Genomic DNA, 15401 nt, shown 5'->3' on the forward strand with positions numbered 1-15401 from the left:
TTTTGTGCTCTTAACCCATTTTTCCCCCAGCAATCAATAATATTTATTCAAGTGCCCAGAATATCCAGAGCCTTAAATTAGGGGTTCAAGTGTTTCCCCCTTGAGGACCTGACAACCTAGCGGGATAACAGACACGCGAACACACCCACAAGTAAACTTAGAAACTGTGATATGACCAAGTACAATCATACACACTTTAAAAATCAAAGAAAAAAACAAACCACATCTGAAGCAGAACCTGCAAATATTGTTTGTGACCGCCCCTCTGATAGTCTGAGGCAAAGACATCTACCTCATTGATTCCCAACCTTTCCCAGTATGAGGAATCCATTTTTCTATTTCAGTGACCTTTATGTAATAGTTGTTATATTTCTGCATATTCAGTTCATGAACTACCAAGGCTCTGACGCCATTTACCAGTGGTTTGCAATAACTCTGATCTCCACCAGAGGGCGTAGGCATACTTTTTTTTTTTTTTTTTTTTTTAACCACCAGTTAAAAGGGCACACGACTTAGACTGATGATACTTCTAAATCTCTTCATTTGTTGCCAGGTCTCTCTTCACCATTAACGTTAGAACGGACTTTGAACAACTGTCGTGGAGAGATCTGTGGGATTTTAAAAAAAAAAAAAAAAGGCATAGGCTCTGAAATCTAAAGGCATGATTCTTGTTCTTCCTCTGTGTTTGTGGCTCCGGGATGCCCACAAATTATCAACCTCGAGTTGAAACAAAGGGCATCATAATAACCCATGGCTCGCCTTTTTCATAGGGTTTCTCTGAAGAGACAATTCTTTACCTGAAATATTCTTCAGCTTAATCCTCTGCAAAAATCTCACCCCTCAGTTAACAATAATGAATGTTTAAGTGCCCCTTCAGGGACAAGTACATTGTAGACGCTCCATAACTGTTTCCTGTCCCCTCTAATTATATCCCAGGAAAATGAAAGATCTAGATCTGCACTGTTCAATACAATAGCCTTTTACCCTATGTGACTGCTGAACACTTGAAATGTGGTGAGTTTGAGGTGAGGTGTGCTGTCAAGGGAAAAATTCACACCAATTTTCAAAGATTTTACATGGAAAATAGATGTAAAATGTTTTATTAATAATTTTCATTTGAGGGGCGCCTGGGTGGCTCAGTGGATTAAACCTCTGCCTTCGGCTCAGGTCATGATCCCAAGGTCCTGGGATCTCTCTGTGTTACATAAATAAAATCTTTGAAAATTTTTTTTCATTTGATTATATGTTGAGATATCTTTGATGTGTCAGCTTAAATAAAATATATGATTAAAATGAATGTGGTTACTGCAAATTTTAAATGATGTAGGTGACTCACATTGTATACACATTGGGAGGTACTGATCCTGACTGTGCAGGTTTTCAGCTTCTGTCCTGCTATGAGGTTCCATGTTTCAGATGTAAACACTCTAAGATGGGAAAATAGGGAAGCTTGGGATTTAGCTATTCTTCTCCTTGAAAACTATCCTTGAGAAACACACTCCTGGGTACCTGTACAGTGCATGTTATTGGGGATAGTTTGAAGGAAATATTGGAAACAGCCTAAATGTTCAACAACTGGGGACTGATAACTAAACAATGGTACGTCCTCACATTGGATGTGTACAACTATTAAAAAGGCAAGACATTTTCCTTAAGAACCACCTGAAATGTTGTAGCTAAAACTAATACAATGATATGTTAATTACATCTCAACTTTTAAAAAAAATTTTCTATGATGCTGCTTCTTCTTTTTTTTTTTTTTTTTAAGATTTTATTTATTTGACAGAGATCACAAGTAGGCAGAGAGGTAGGCAGAGAGAGAGGAGGAAGCAGGCTCCCTGCGGAGCAGAGAGCCCGATGTGGGGCTCAATCCCAGGACCCTGAGATCATGACCTGAGCGGAAGGCAGAGGCTTTAACTCACTGAGCCACCCAGGCGCCCCTATATCTCAGCTTTTAAAAATTTAAAAATCAAGTATTCTGCATACCCAACATGGGGCTCAAACTCATGTCCCTGAGATCGAGAGTTTCATGCTCTTCCAACTGAGCCAGCAACGTGCCCCTAAAGTTTAAAAATTAAAAGACGGAGCAGGAGGAGGAGAACTACCAAAGACACTTATTAAAATACAAACACAAATCCCCAAAAACTTCTCAGGCCTCTCGCTGAGAAATTCTGACTCAGAGGGTCTGGGGTGAGACCAGTCTATTTAAAAAGTGCCCCCAGGAGATTCAGATTCCCAGACAAGTTTGAGACACACGAAGATAATGTGTGTGTGTGTATGGAAAAGCTATCCAAGATAGTGTCTGGGAAAATATTACATGGTGACTTTTGTTTACAAAACAGTAATTACGGATGTGTGTAAATACAGATACGTATGCGCAGCAGAAGGTTTGGACGGCTACGAGCCCCACCGAAACCTGTGGCTGCCTCTGGAAAGCGTTAAGGGGAAGAGGAGACCTCCTTTCCGTTTTTGCTTGTGCATCCAACGTTTGTTTATACGTCCCTGAAAGGGAGGAGAACGCGTGACTTCATCAGTTCCCAAGTGTTGGTGAGGGAGGCGGAGGGGGCTGGGGGGGGGCGGGGCTGCCCGCGCGCTCTCAGCCGGGCCGCCCTGGGTCCCCGCGTGCGGGTGCGGGTGCGGGTGCGGGTGCGCCCTGTCCTCCGCGGCAGCTCCGGCCTCGCCGGGGGCTCTACTCCCCGCGCTGCCCGGCCGCGCGGGGGAGCCCGAAGCGGACTTGAACTAAGGACGGGGGAAGAGGGCCTTCCAGATCGCAGCTTGGCGCGAGGCAGAGCCAGGGCGGTGAGGTCACCAGCACAGCTGCGGACTATTTCAAGGAAACAGGTGGCGCCTCTGGCCTGTCCTAGGCTGGGAGTTTGCTGAGAGAGGCCATTGCAAGGGCGACCTCAGAGCCCAGTCCTAGAGCCTCTGTCTGGGAAAGGGGAGTGTAGGGTGACCCGGGAGCCTCAGGAGCCTACAGATGCCTACAGATAGTCCCCATCCCGCCCCCATACCCTCCCCCCCACCAACGAAGGGCGGTCTCAACCCCGCAGGCCTGAGCGGTTACCCGGGAGTTTCCGCAATCCTGTGCAGAGCTGTCCTCTATCAGATCCGAATCTCTTGGATGAGGCCCAGGTGTCAGCATTTCGAAAGCTCCCAGTTGATTCCAGGGTGCGGCCAAGGTGGGAGACCTCTGGTCTTAGCCTTGCAGTTAAAGTCCCCGGATCTGTAGCATCTCCTAGAAGACTGTTAGAGATGCGGCATCTCGGGCCTTCTCCTGGACCTAGTGATTCAGAACTTGGTTTCCCTAAGATCCCAGGAGAGTCCTGTGTCCTTTAGGGTTTGGTAGGGCCAGGAGACAACGCACAGGGCTTTGTAAAAGGTGTGGAACGCTAGCCAAGCTCCGGATCCTTGCGTGCTCCTCAGAGGCACTTAAGGAAGATAAGGACCCACTCCTCTTAGAGTGTTGTGATGATTAAATTTGACACCACCTGTAAAGTGCCTGGTCCTCCGCACTCAGGAAATAGGAGCTCCTCGTTAGAATTGAAAACTGTTTTTGATCCTGAGGCAGAACCTGTTCAGTCGGCCAGCCTGATATGAACCTGTGCTGCCTGAGCTTCTTGTCCAGCTCATCCCCGGTCCCACCAGCCTCCGATGGCTTTTCTCTCCAGGGACTCAGACATGGAGACCAGAAAGTCTGTGGCTCAAGCCAGACAGTCTCTGATTCCAGATACTGTTTTGTCTGTTCTGTCCAGAGACTGTTTTTCCCGCTGAAATCATGTGATTGCTCCATCACTGAGAAAAGGAAAACAATAACAGGGAGTGGGTTCTCGTAATTGCCAAGAGAGCTGCAGGTGGGAAGCTCTCCTGAGCCAGCTGGAGAGAAGGGTTTGGGGAAGGAGTCTGCCGATCTCTGCCCACCTGGGCTTCTTGATTGCAGATTAAACCCAGATTATGGGTCTGAGAAGCTGTGCGAAGGTGCACCTGGACAATGTGGGGAACAATATGCTGAGAAGGACAAGTTCTGGATAACGTTAAGCATCGCTGTGCTTTTAAGGGTCCTGCAGCTTCAGCCAACAATGGTACAGTTTGGCTTTTTGTTTTAAAGCACTGTTCATTCACTTAACAATTCATTAAGCATTTTCTATGTGCCAGGCATTGCGTTATCTCATTTCATCATCAAAGTTACGCCTTGAGGCTGGTATTACCCTTATTTTATATGTAAGAAAATAGGCTCAGGAGCTTGGTTCAAAAGCCCACCAGCCACTGAAATTTGGATGAAAACTTGGCCAGACCTACCACCCACTCTGGTTCAACTCACCTGACTGTTGCAGCTGTGCGAGCCGGAGCTCTTGCTAGTTGAAGGTCAGAGGCAAGAGGGATTGCTTTATCATTCTTTGTGTGTTTTCCTCCTGGGGTTTAGAGGCATCATCTCCTGAAGGCCTCTGACAGTCCCTTCATCCTCTGAGAGGAAGGATGTCTGTTCCACGATGAAACACAATTCTGTATTCGTCTGCAAAATACAAGAGTTCAAAATGATGCACCTTACTCTCAGCTTTCTGTTGAAAAAACACTTATCAGGAATGTCAGGAAATACACAGATGACTAAAAAGGAGACATCAGCCCCGTTTGAGAGGCACAAGCAGGAGAGAAAGAGCTCTGGCCCCAGGGTAGTGGCGAATATGGAGTGATTTTATGGGTCAAAAGGAGGGAACTCAGGCAAAGGGGACAGCATAGACAACGGCACACAGAATGTGGAGTGTATCTATCTCTGTGTTTTCTTTTTTCCAGTTGCTAAAAGGCAGGTCCCTTGAAATAAAAGTCAATTGGGATTTTTAAGAACAAATTTTATTTTGAATTTTAAATAAATTCAAAATTATATTAATAGTATTGAATAATTTCTGGGGATTTTTAGAGAGGGAGCAAGGCGGGGGAGATGCAGAGAGAGAAGGAGACAGAGAATCTGAAGCAGGCTCCTCACCCAGCACGAGCCCCCACACAGAGCTCAATCTCATGACCCTGGGATCATGACATGAGCCAAAATCGAGAGTTAGATGCGACAACCAGGCACCCGAGTATTGAATAATTTCTAACACTATGTGCCAGCCGCCATCCTAAACACATACTATAACTTAACTTATTCACTCTTCGCAAGGACCCATTTTACAGGTGAAGGAATTGAGACACAGAGAGGCTAAGGAACTTGCCAAGGGTCTTAAAACGATCACATGACTGAGCCAGAATTCAAACCCAAGCCTCCTGGCTATCAAGTCTGTGGTCCTACCCACCTGCTATATTGTCTCTGAGATGCCAGATACCCTAACATATCCGTGCAGCCTCTGTTGATCTCATTTTTTTAAAAAAAACTTTATTTGAGAGAGTACATGTGCACATTTGCAAGTGCAGAGAGGGACAGGGGGAGAGAATCTTAAGACCGCCTCTGCTGAGCACGAACCCCTCAGTGCTCAATCTCATGACCCCGAGATCATGACCTGAGCCAAAACCAAGAGGTGGACATTTAACTGAGAGTCACCCAGGCGCCCCTCTGTCGATCTCATTTTGGAAATTCTTTCTTGTAATTTATTTCTGGTGCAGAGCAGGGCTATATCCTAGGAGATCTGCAGTCTGCTACAGACATCTGTGTAGTAAAATAAGGATAATATCTAATATTTATCGAGTATCTATTATGTGTCAGAAATAGTGCTAAATTCTTTATAAGTATCTCCTCATTCAACACTCACGCGTATCCTCTGATATATGTATATTATTATTCCCACTTTATAAAATGGAACCAGGGCTCAGAAACCAAACTTGCATCCCACTACTGGGAGGAGGCAAAGCTGGGCATCTAAAATCAGAGTTCCCCCTCTCAAAAATACTCCCAAGATGCTTCTATCTTGGGGGGGGGTGGTATTTAACTTTCCTCCTTTTTAATTTTCTTATATTTCAAGTAAAACTAATAAACAAAACTATCATTTGTGTGCAGTTTTGCATATCACAAGGACTGTCAGGGGTTCAATCTCTTTTGACTCTCCCAGCAACCTTATCAAGGTAGAAAACACATCTCTCAGCCCTAGGTCTTCTCTTGAGCTCCCTGTCGAATCCCCGCATTCCAAGAATGCTGTCTCTTTCATTGTTGACCACACCCCTGCCTGCTCACCACTGCCCCTAGTGGGGAGGAGAGGATGGATGAGAAGAGCACAAGGAACATCTGTCCTGGTCTACATGGCTGAAGACTGACCAGGGAGGGCAAGAGGTCACTACATCGGTCAGAGGCAAGAAAGGATCCCAAGCAGAAAGGCCTGCTGGCATTGTGGAGCTGGAAATCCCTGGGAGGAATTCACCACCCCTAAAAACCTGCTGAGGAACCCATGGAGAGGTTGGGTTAACAGCTCTGGGTGCCAGCACAGAGTGGAGAATGCCTGGCCCCCACCCCAGCTGCCTTCAGGTAGACCGGAAGCAGCACTGCGGTTGGAATATGGCCAGTCAAGACCAATGTGTGGGCTACCCATGAAGCTAGAGCCAAAATTTTGCAGAGAACTGTCAGTAACCCAGAGCCCTAAACTCATCCTGTGTGTGATGTGAGAGTCACTCCAAATCAGCATACCGGCACCATTCAGGCGGCCAGGTCATGGGTAGTCTTGCAAAGGCAGTAACGCAGAGACCAGTGAGGCAATCTGTGCTCCAGGTCACTCTCCTGGATGAAAAATCCAGCCACGAACAACTAAAGAGACCCCCTAGGTATGAATCTAAAAGCTTTACAGGGCCTCTCATCAATCCCATGTGCAGAATAAAGGGTCCAAGAGTGTACGAAGCAAGAAATGTAATGAATGAAGAAGTACATTTGGATCCTTACCTAGGCTCAAGATACCCCACCTAGATACCATGTTAGTCCTAGCCAGTCTCCAGCACTAAGAGGAAAATTGTAGGGAAAGCCTGTGACCCAAGTGCCCGTCAAAAGCAATACTGCAAGCAATACAAGTACTTTTCATAGTTACGGACAAGTCCCAGACTACGCTGGTGTTGCCAGCTTCTCTTGTAGCTAAGAATGGCCATGTGGCTCAGTTCTAGCCAATGGGATATGAAGGGAAGTTTACTAGAGGAGGAGGAAGGGATGTTTGAGAATGATTTTCCTCCCTGATAAAGGAAAACTTTCTCAGCTCAGTCCACTTTCTTCCTTTCTTGTATATGCTTTTCTCAAGATGAGATACCTGGAAATGTGGCAACCATCATTCATTCACAAGACAAGCAGCTTAAGATAAAGCCAAAAAGCCAAGGGTGGGAGAGCAGAAACAGCCTACGTCCTTTAGATGTCATGGAGCGTTGTAGCTTGGGGCTGCCAGCATCCAGACTGTTCATGTCAGGTAATTACATGTCTTGACTGCTTGAACCATTATGACTGGTTCTTCTGATACTTGCTGCAGGAAAGCATTCCTCCCTAAACATAGGCTTAAGCATCAAAGTCCAACTCAAGCATGTGCTAGACCCTGATGCCCAACATGCCAAGACTGAAAGAATCTGGAAAAGGAGCTTCTAGTCTAGAATGAGATACATACACAAACATATATGACCCTGTGATGCCGAGTAACTTTTGAAGAAGTGCATAGGTTCAATCAGTTAGCTAAGAGAATTCAATCTTGCTTGGCCAAGTACGACTGCAGACAGACATTCATGGGTGGTAGAAAACATTCGTTATGGACCTGCCTCTCATTCACAGAGATCCAAGGACAGATAGGACTACTACAGTCCCTTCTCTCTCAGACCTCCCTTTTTTCCTCTGATTCTCCCCTCCCTGTGTTCCTCAGTCTTTCTGCTGCATATCCAGGTTTACCTGCCCCTTCGTGGTTGCTGTTTATGGGGTGCATTTCTAATTCCATCCTGGTTGGGTAGCAGAGGAGAGTTCTTGTAATTGGCAGTTTTTTTTTAAGGTTCTTCTTAGGATTCAACTTGGTTCAAAAAAATTCTTCATAGTAGAAGAGCTGAAACTTAAAAGCTCCTTTTTTCACTCAATATCAACTTTAACTAGGGCATACAGTCAATAGATTGCTATATTCTAAGTTTCCCTTCTCATCAGGTGGTAAATGGAATAATCAAACAGGCAAAGAGGACAGAACACTATTTCTCACAAAAAATGTCAAGATAACAAAAATACTTGTTGGAAATGGGATCCAATGTTACAGGACGCAGGAGGCATAAACAAGGGGTACCTTTGTTGGGTTGGAAGAGTCAGGGAAGTATTCACAAAAGAGTAGCTTTTGTGTTGGGACTTCAAGGATGATTAGAAATGTATTAGGATACTTTGGTGTAAATAACAAACTCAACTTGAAGTAGTTTAGGAAAAAGACTTAATTGGAAAGATACTGGGTCTCTTTTACAACGTAAAAGGAAAAGGGGAAAGAAGGAGGGGCAAGGAAGTAGCTGGTCTGCAGCACAATGGAGTGGATAATCTCTCTTTGCTTTGTTTGCCTGTTTCTCTCCAATCTTAAAGCAGAGGAAAAAGTGATGCCAAATTTTTCTCCTCATAGGAAATTTTGAGGAACTCTAACTGATTCACCTTGGTTCATGTGATCACCTGTAGACCAATCAGCTGTGATAAGAACTGTGGAGTCTTGTGAGAACTTGCCCATGCCTGCCAGAGACACACGGGTGAGGCAGTGGGGGAAAAAAGAAGCAGGTGTTTTGGAAGGAATCCTGTTGTCATTTGGAGCTGGCATGTCTTGCGTGTGCGTGCATGTGTGGATGTGTGTGCGTTTGTAGGGTATTGGGCAGATAAATAGAAATGAGCACAGAAGGGACATGAAAGATGATAAGGTGGGTGTAATTTGTGAACAGCCTGCCACGTAGAGGGAATACTACAGAGACATGAGAGTCTATGGTGCATTCTGAGAACTGCAAATAGTTCCGTATTGGTGGAATAAAGTTGGAAGAGGGTAACAGAAGCTGAAATCGGAGAGGTGGGTTAAGTCTGATCCAGGAGGATCTTGTAGCCCATGGTAAGGCACTAAGACTTCTTCCTTTAGGTAATGAAGAGCTATTGAAGGATTTTGAATAGGGGAGAGAGATAATAACATTGAGTAAGATCATTCTGATGCTGTGAGAGGGAAGGATCATAGCGCTGTTTACAGATATGTGGTACCCAGCAGGAGCAGACTTTAATGGTACAGAAGCTGGTTGTAAGCGGAATGGAAAAGGGACATTAAATTTCATTAGCTCATGTAGCGAGACAGTTATTCTTTTTGCAAAATTCTTTTTTCAGTCTGTTTGATTTAGCCAAGGAGAAATGATCAGTTTGGTGCTGGTATGTCTTTAATACCTCTTTAAGTCTTGATAATCTTTCTCCTTATGGAAGAAAGAGTGGGGCCTCAGAACTTTTGGCAGCCAACAATAGTCAGCTAAGATTAGATAATGTGGTTTTACTTTCATTGTACTATTTTTGTGGTTAACGTTCTATTTATGGCAAGTAATACTTGTTTATCATAGATGACAATGAGATAAAAATTGCTTTTCAGCGAAGTTGAGCAAGAGGAGAGCCAATGTAAAGAAAGAAGTACATGATAGTGCAGACGGTACATGGACATGGAATGACTGGTGACAGTGGGACACTGGTTACTGAGGTTTGGGATACCCTAGGAAAGAAGAAAAGAAGATTAAATACAAAAGGCCGATAAGAAGGATATTGCAATAGTAGAGGTGAGAGATTTTAAATTCTTGAGATCATAGAGACTTATATTTATTTTGTTTTGTCCTCAGGAATAAGCCCTGAAGGCCCCCAGAATGACTGTCTAGTCAGTTCCCTTGTCAACAATCCAAAACATTGTCACATATGGTGAGTTGGATCCTGATATTAATTCATTCTTTCAAACTTCCAATACAAAGTTCTCAAAACTTCCAGTACACCACCTCAAATCCCATTTTGGAAGGTGAGCAGTATAAATGAATTATGTTTTTAAAAACACTTTAAAAGCTCCTACTCATCCTTTAAGTTCCTTTAGCTTAAATGTCACCTCCTCTGAGAAACCTTCCCTGATTTCTCTGTGTACACCCAGTTGCTCCTTGCCCTGAGCTTTCAGTGAAACTTCTTACACATTTAGGCCAAACTTTGCAGAACATTTTCTTTGTGTCCCTCTTCATTAGGCTCTAACCTTCCCAGTGACCCTGTCTTTCTTTTTACCCATAGCTCCAAGGACTGTTCTGGCACAAAAATAAGCAGGAGCTCAATGAACATTTGTACAACAAATGAATCTTGCTGTGGGGACATCACATTAAGGAAGAACATTTAGAACGTCATTACATTCTATTGATTTCAAATTCAATGAAAGTTCAAAGAAGAGAAAAATGAACATGAACTGGAACGTGTATTGAAGGAGTTATGGATGTTACAAGGCTTGGGTTGGAAACAGGAAATATAAATAAAGATTCTTCAGCATCGCTTCAGCTTCCTAATAACAAGATTTCTCACTCAATAGTCTGTGTGTGTGTGTGTGTGTGTGTGTGTGTGTGTGTGTATAACACTGGAGGGAGGAAAGTAAGGAGCTGGGTCCTTGGGAAGGGTTTCTCTTGCGTCTTCTCCTTGTCTGGCTCCTTGAGAACTACCTTTTGGAATTTGGCTGACATTGTCTACTATCCCTCTTCCCATAATTCCACAGAATGCTTGTCCATAAATATTTGTGGAATGGAAGCATCCTACCATAAAGATAAAACTAAATTCTATATTATTGACTGACGTTCATTAAGAGTTCATAGAAGGAAGAAGGGTAGGAGCAGTGAGATCTTATTGAAGGATTTCTAGCAGATACAGGCCAGAGTCAGGTTATAGAACCATAAAGACATTGACTCTCCCACTCTGATACCCTCCATTATTTTTCTATATTGCCAGTTACGACGACTTCAGCAAAAACTTTAAACCAGCAAAAACTACACTGACAATAGAGTAGCCACCAGCCACGTGTGGCTATTTATATTTATATATTATATTCAGTGGTGCTAACCACATTTCACATGTCCAATAGCCACATGTGCATGGTGGCTTCCATATCAAATAGCTCAGATAAAGAACATTTCCATTAACATAGAATGTTTGATGGGACAGTGCAGATCTAAGGAGTAAATCCCCTCTAGGTTGCTGAAGGTGGGAGCTTGAGGGCAAGACACACTAACTTATAACTGTTTTTTACAGGCTTTTCTGTTCCTCTGCACTATTACACTGTTAGCTACTAGCACTCTAAGATTTAACTAACATTTCCTCCATTGATGGTTTCCAAACTCTCTGAATGCCCGCTGCATATATGTTTTGTTTTGCTTTTTACAACTCAGTGGTTTTTAGTATATTCACAAAGTTGTGCACTCATAACCACTATTTAAATCCAGAACATTTTCATCAACCCAAAAGGAAACCCCATATCCACTCAGCAGTTGTTCTCCATTTCTCCTTCCCCTGACTTCTTGGCAACCACAGATCTGCTTTCAGTCTCTACAGATTTGCTTACTCTGGATATTTCACCTAAATGGAAACATTTAGTATGTGGTCCTTTGTGTCTGGCTTCTCTCACTAAGCATAATGTTTCCCAGGTTCATCCATTTTGTAACATGTATCAGTCTTCATTCCTTTTTATGGCTGAATAATATTCCATTGTATGGATGTACCACATTTTGTTTACCTATTCATCAGTTAGTGGAATTTGTGTTGTTTCAATTTCGTAGCTGTTATAAATAATGTTGCTAAGAATATTCATGTTCAAGTTTCTATCGGGGCATATGTTTTAAATTCCGTTGAGTATGTACCAAGGAGTAGAATTACTGGGTCTTGTGGTAACTCTGTGTTTAACTCTTTGAGGAAACACCAAAGCTGATTTTCTAAATCAGCTGTGTCATTTCATCTTGTGTATATTTCAGACCTCATTCTTCTCTGTAGCTGACAGTGCCTAACATACAGAAACTACCTAGTCACTATTAGACTGGGCAGAGGATCACTTTGGCTCATATCAAACATCGAGGAAGCCTGGAACTACAGGATGCCTTGTTGAACAGCACTGGGGTATGGTTCCAGTCTCCTTAATGCCTCTCTATTACCTATAAGTAATTTCATTCAGTCAGTTCAAGTTTATTGAATACTTAGTACTGAGTTCCTTGTACTGGGCCAGGCATTAGTGATAATTAGTTGGAGGGATGGTCATGTAAATGGATCACTAGAATATTGTTGCTTCGTACTGGAATAAGAATATAACAGGGACAAGGGGATCACTACCAGGACATTTTCATTGAGTCTTGAGTGCTAAATAGAAGAAATGCAATGCAGGAGGCACAGCCGAGCAAAGTGTTTTGCGAGATGAGATAGGGGACAGACAGATTCATAAGCAGTTCCTGCCCACAAGAAGGTTCCAGGGTGGCCATAGTGGAATCCAGATTCTTCTTTCTCTTCTCATCCTTCAGAAGGTCGAGTTTAGTGCAATGCAACCAGGACTATCGATTTAAGAAATTATCTTGGGTCAACCTAGTTCTCTACCTTAAATAGCCTTTCTTCTTCGGAGTGATAGTGTGACCAATCCAAATGGAACTTATGCTATGGCAAAAGCCACAGCTATGGAAAGTGAGCAACTGGAATGATGGGCAGATGTCTCCACCTGCGTCTGAAGCTTGGACAGGGATACTGGTGTAAGAACCTTCTTTACACAGTCTGTTTTGCTCTGGTATTTTTATCAGGTGAGGCTCCACCCAGCCCAGTCCATCTTTTCAATATAGAGTCAACAGATCACTCGTCCCTTGATATAAACTTGGAAAACGGAGCTAATTCCTTGTAGGGTACTGGGCTTTTCAAAGTAAATGACGTTAGGCTCAACTAGGGTACAAATTAAGCTGCTCAGAGTAGGTCAAGCTGGTTTTCACTCCAGCCTTTCTCTACCAACCCAAGCTTCTCCTTCTAGAGTTCTATCAACATAGGAGAATATATAGAGAGGAGATACTTGTAGGAAGATGGCTACATATTTGCTTTCAAGGTATTTCTGCAACTAAAATTAAAGGTGCTAAAATAGAAACGGTGCTACTTTTTTCTACTCACTGTTACCTGGTTGCTAAAAGGGGGCTCCTTTTATGAGTGGTAAAACAAAGTTTTGGCAGCATCCTGAATTTATAGTGGTTGTTCTTATTCTTTAGAAAGGCCCAGCTCAGGTGAGACAAAATGTTGGGAGAGCTAAAGAACTGTCAGAGAAGATATGGAAGACAGGAACAATTTTAATTCCCTACGCTCTCTCTCCCTTCTAACTTGTGCCTCTTAATGCAATGTGGAATGACAGCTGGTGTGTCTTCCAGATGAAAATCTCTCACACTGCCAACTGATGTCACTTGGCCACACGTTTCACAGGACATGTGGACATCCTGAGGCCAGCTGTTTTCTGTACTTCTGTATTACTATATCCAAAGCACTTAGAAAAGTGCCTGGCAAACAATGTGTGCCATAGAGAAGTCAGGGTTATTATTATTATTGTTACTATTACCATTATTATTCAGCCTTAGCTCCCTATCTAGGTACTGAGGTCCTTGTAAGTGAAGATCTATCTCACCATCTTCCTCGTTCTTACTAATTTGTAAACGCGTCGGACCTCACACGTCCGCTTCCCTTTTGCGAACTCTGGTTGGACCACATAGAGATAGATAGTGCGTCAAGTCCAAGCCAAGTTCAAAAACACAATTTGGCAACCGCTGTTTACAACCCACCGTCCTGCTTATAAAAACAGGAAATCAAAACCCTGTAGGTTTTTGCAGGAGTGAGGCCGCAGAAGCAAGGATCTCCCCCGTCCAGCCTTGGTATGAGGAGTGGGAGAGACTGCAAGGCGATCCCCACTCCCCGCCACCCCATGCTTCTCGTCCTACTTTGCACTTCATCCCGTTTCTCCACAACCGAGCGCAGAGGGGCAAGATCCCGGTTTCGTGTCTGGATCTCCGCCCGGAGGTGCAGCGGGGACGAGAGGCAGCGGCGCCGGGGACACCGGGAGCAGGTCCAGGCGGCGCCCCGCCCGTCCCACCGCCCCGGCTCCCGGCCACCCAATCAGCGCGCGTCTCGGGCGCGCGCTGCGGCCAATCAGGAGCGGCGGGAGCGGCGCCAGGAGCCCGCGGGCGCGGAGCGAGCCTGGAGAGTGGGGAGCAGGCGGCGGCGCTGCGGCCGCGAGGGAGGGCAGCGGAGCAGCAGGGCCGGACGAGGATCCCGGCGCCAGCGCAGCCGGCTCTGCCGCGGCGGCGTTCCGGCCGACGCTCGGGACCCTGCAGCCGGTGTCGCAGGTAACAGCGCCCGCGTCCCGCGGTGGAGGGCGAGCGTGCCCCGCCGGTGGGGCTCCGCAGGTGGAGCGGGCGAGGGGTGGGGGTGGGGGTGGGGGTGGGGGCGGGCCGCCCGCGAGGTCCTAGCGCCGCGGGTGCTGCCCCTCGCCCAGCGGGCCCCTGAACCTCCGCGCGTGCCTCGGTCCGAGCCCCGGGGAGGCGCGACATTTCCACCAGCCGCAGGCGTCCGGGGGTGGGAGGGGGTGAGGTGAGCCCGCCTAAGGGGGGCGAGGTGGAGGGGGGTCGGGAAGACACCTGCGACTCCCTCACCCTACGCGGACACTATTTGCCGACGGGTGTCTTCCCCGAGATGTGAGTCCCCGCGACATCTTTGTTGGCCCGTATAGGGAGGCGACAACAGGTGTCCCTGGGGACGGTGCTTCCCCCGCCACCCCGCTCCGCCCCGAGTGAAACTGGGTCTTGGCGTTCCGCTCCACCTCCGGGGTGTCCGGAGACGGGACCCTTGCCTGGCCTCTCAGGCGCGCTGCCCGCTGGACAGCGCCCAGAGGCGGCCTGGACCCGGCAGACCCTGGCTTTGGATGGAGTTTCCTCCGCGCGTTGCCAAGCAATTTGCTGGACACCCGCCTCTTACTGGGTGAAGAAGAGTTGAAGATGAGAGAGATAGAGACAGAGAGAGAATGAGAGTGTGTAGTGCATGTGTTGCCCCTACTGGAAGGAGCTCCCTGAGGGCTGTGGGTAAATCATTAACTGTCTCTGCAGCTACTTGGCCTCTGAAGGGGAGAGACACCCTTTCTCTCAGGCAGGTCATTTGTGCCCTCTGTGCCTCACTGCCCTCATCTGTTAGGTGGCCATAAATAATTGCTCCTGTTCCAAGGACCTGCATAGCGTCCTTTCCAGGATTAAATAAACCAATACCCGCAAAACACCAAGCACAAGGCTGTACAGAGTGGATGGTCTTTTAAAGAGTAAATCAGATGTGTCCTACCTGGCCCAGTGACCATTTGCAGCTCTGAACAGCTTTCTAAACTCAAAGGGGAAAAATGCTATTATTAATGTTACTGATCGTATTGTTTAAAGGTAATACATCCTTTGAGGAATTTAAAAAAAAAAAATTCCATTGGAATGGTGAAAGAGAT

General features: G+C 45.6%; 1 protein-coding gene and 2 long non-coding RNA genes across 6 annotated transcripts in view; 2 read left to right on the forward strand and 1 right to left on the reverse strand.

Moving 5' to 3' along the window:
* LOC116591667 lies at positions 1 to 4498 on the reverse strand. The gene is made up of 3 exons (XR_004286102.1): positions 4319 to 4498; positions 3065 to 3792; positions 1 to 608 (listed from the first exon to the last, which is right to left on the reverse strand). It is a non-coding gene; the product is annotated as an uncharacterized LOC116591667 (long non-coding RNA).
* Positions 4499 to 6157: 1659 nt separating this feature from the next.
* Positions 6158 to 10401, forward strand: LOC116590035. 3 transcript variants are annotated; one of them, XR_004285504.1, is made up of 5 exons: positions 6158 to 6738; positions 7200 to 7361; positions 8523 to 8671; positions 9748 to 9823; positions 10175 to 10401. It is a non-coding gene; the product is annotated as an uncharacterized LOC116590035 (long non-coding RNA). The 3 variants fall into 3 exon arrangements; XR_004285502.1 differs by having other exon boundaries at positions 8523 to 8643; XR_004285503.1 differs by having other exon boundaries at positions 6158 to 6445; positions 8523 to 8643.
* Positions 10402 to 14110: 3709 nt separating this feature from the next.
* The window catches only part of STON2 (stonin 2), a 152250-nt gene continuing 150959 nt past the window's right edge, over positions 14111 to 15401 (forward strand). For both annotated transcript variants that reach the window (XM_032344780.1, XM_032344781.1), the window contains exon 1: positions 14111 to 14268. The gene's annotated coding sequence lies outside the window, so the exon portion shown is untranslated. The remainder of the gene's footprint in view (positions 14269 to 15401) is intronic.

Source organism: Mustela erminea, chromosome 5 (genome assembly GCF_009829155.1).
Source record: "Mustela erminea isolate mMusErm1 chromosome 5, mMusErm1.Pri, whole genome shotgun sequence".
Classification (NCBI taxonomy): Eukaryota; Metazoa; Chordata; class Mammalia; order Carnivora; family Mustelidae; genus Mustela; species Mustela erminea.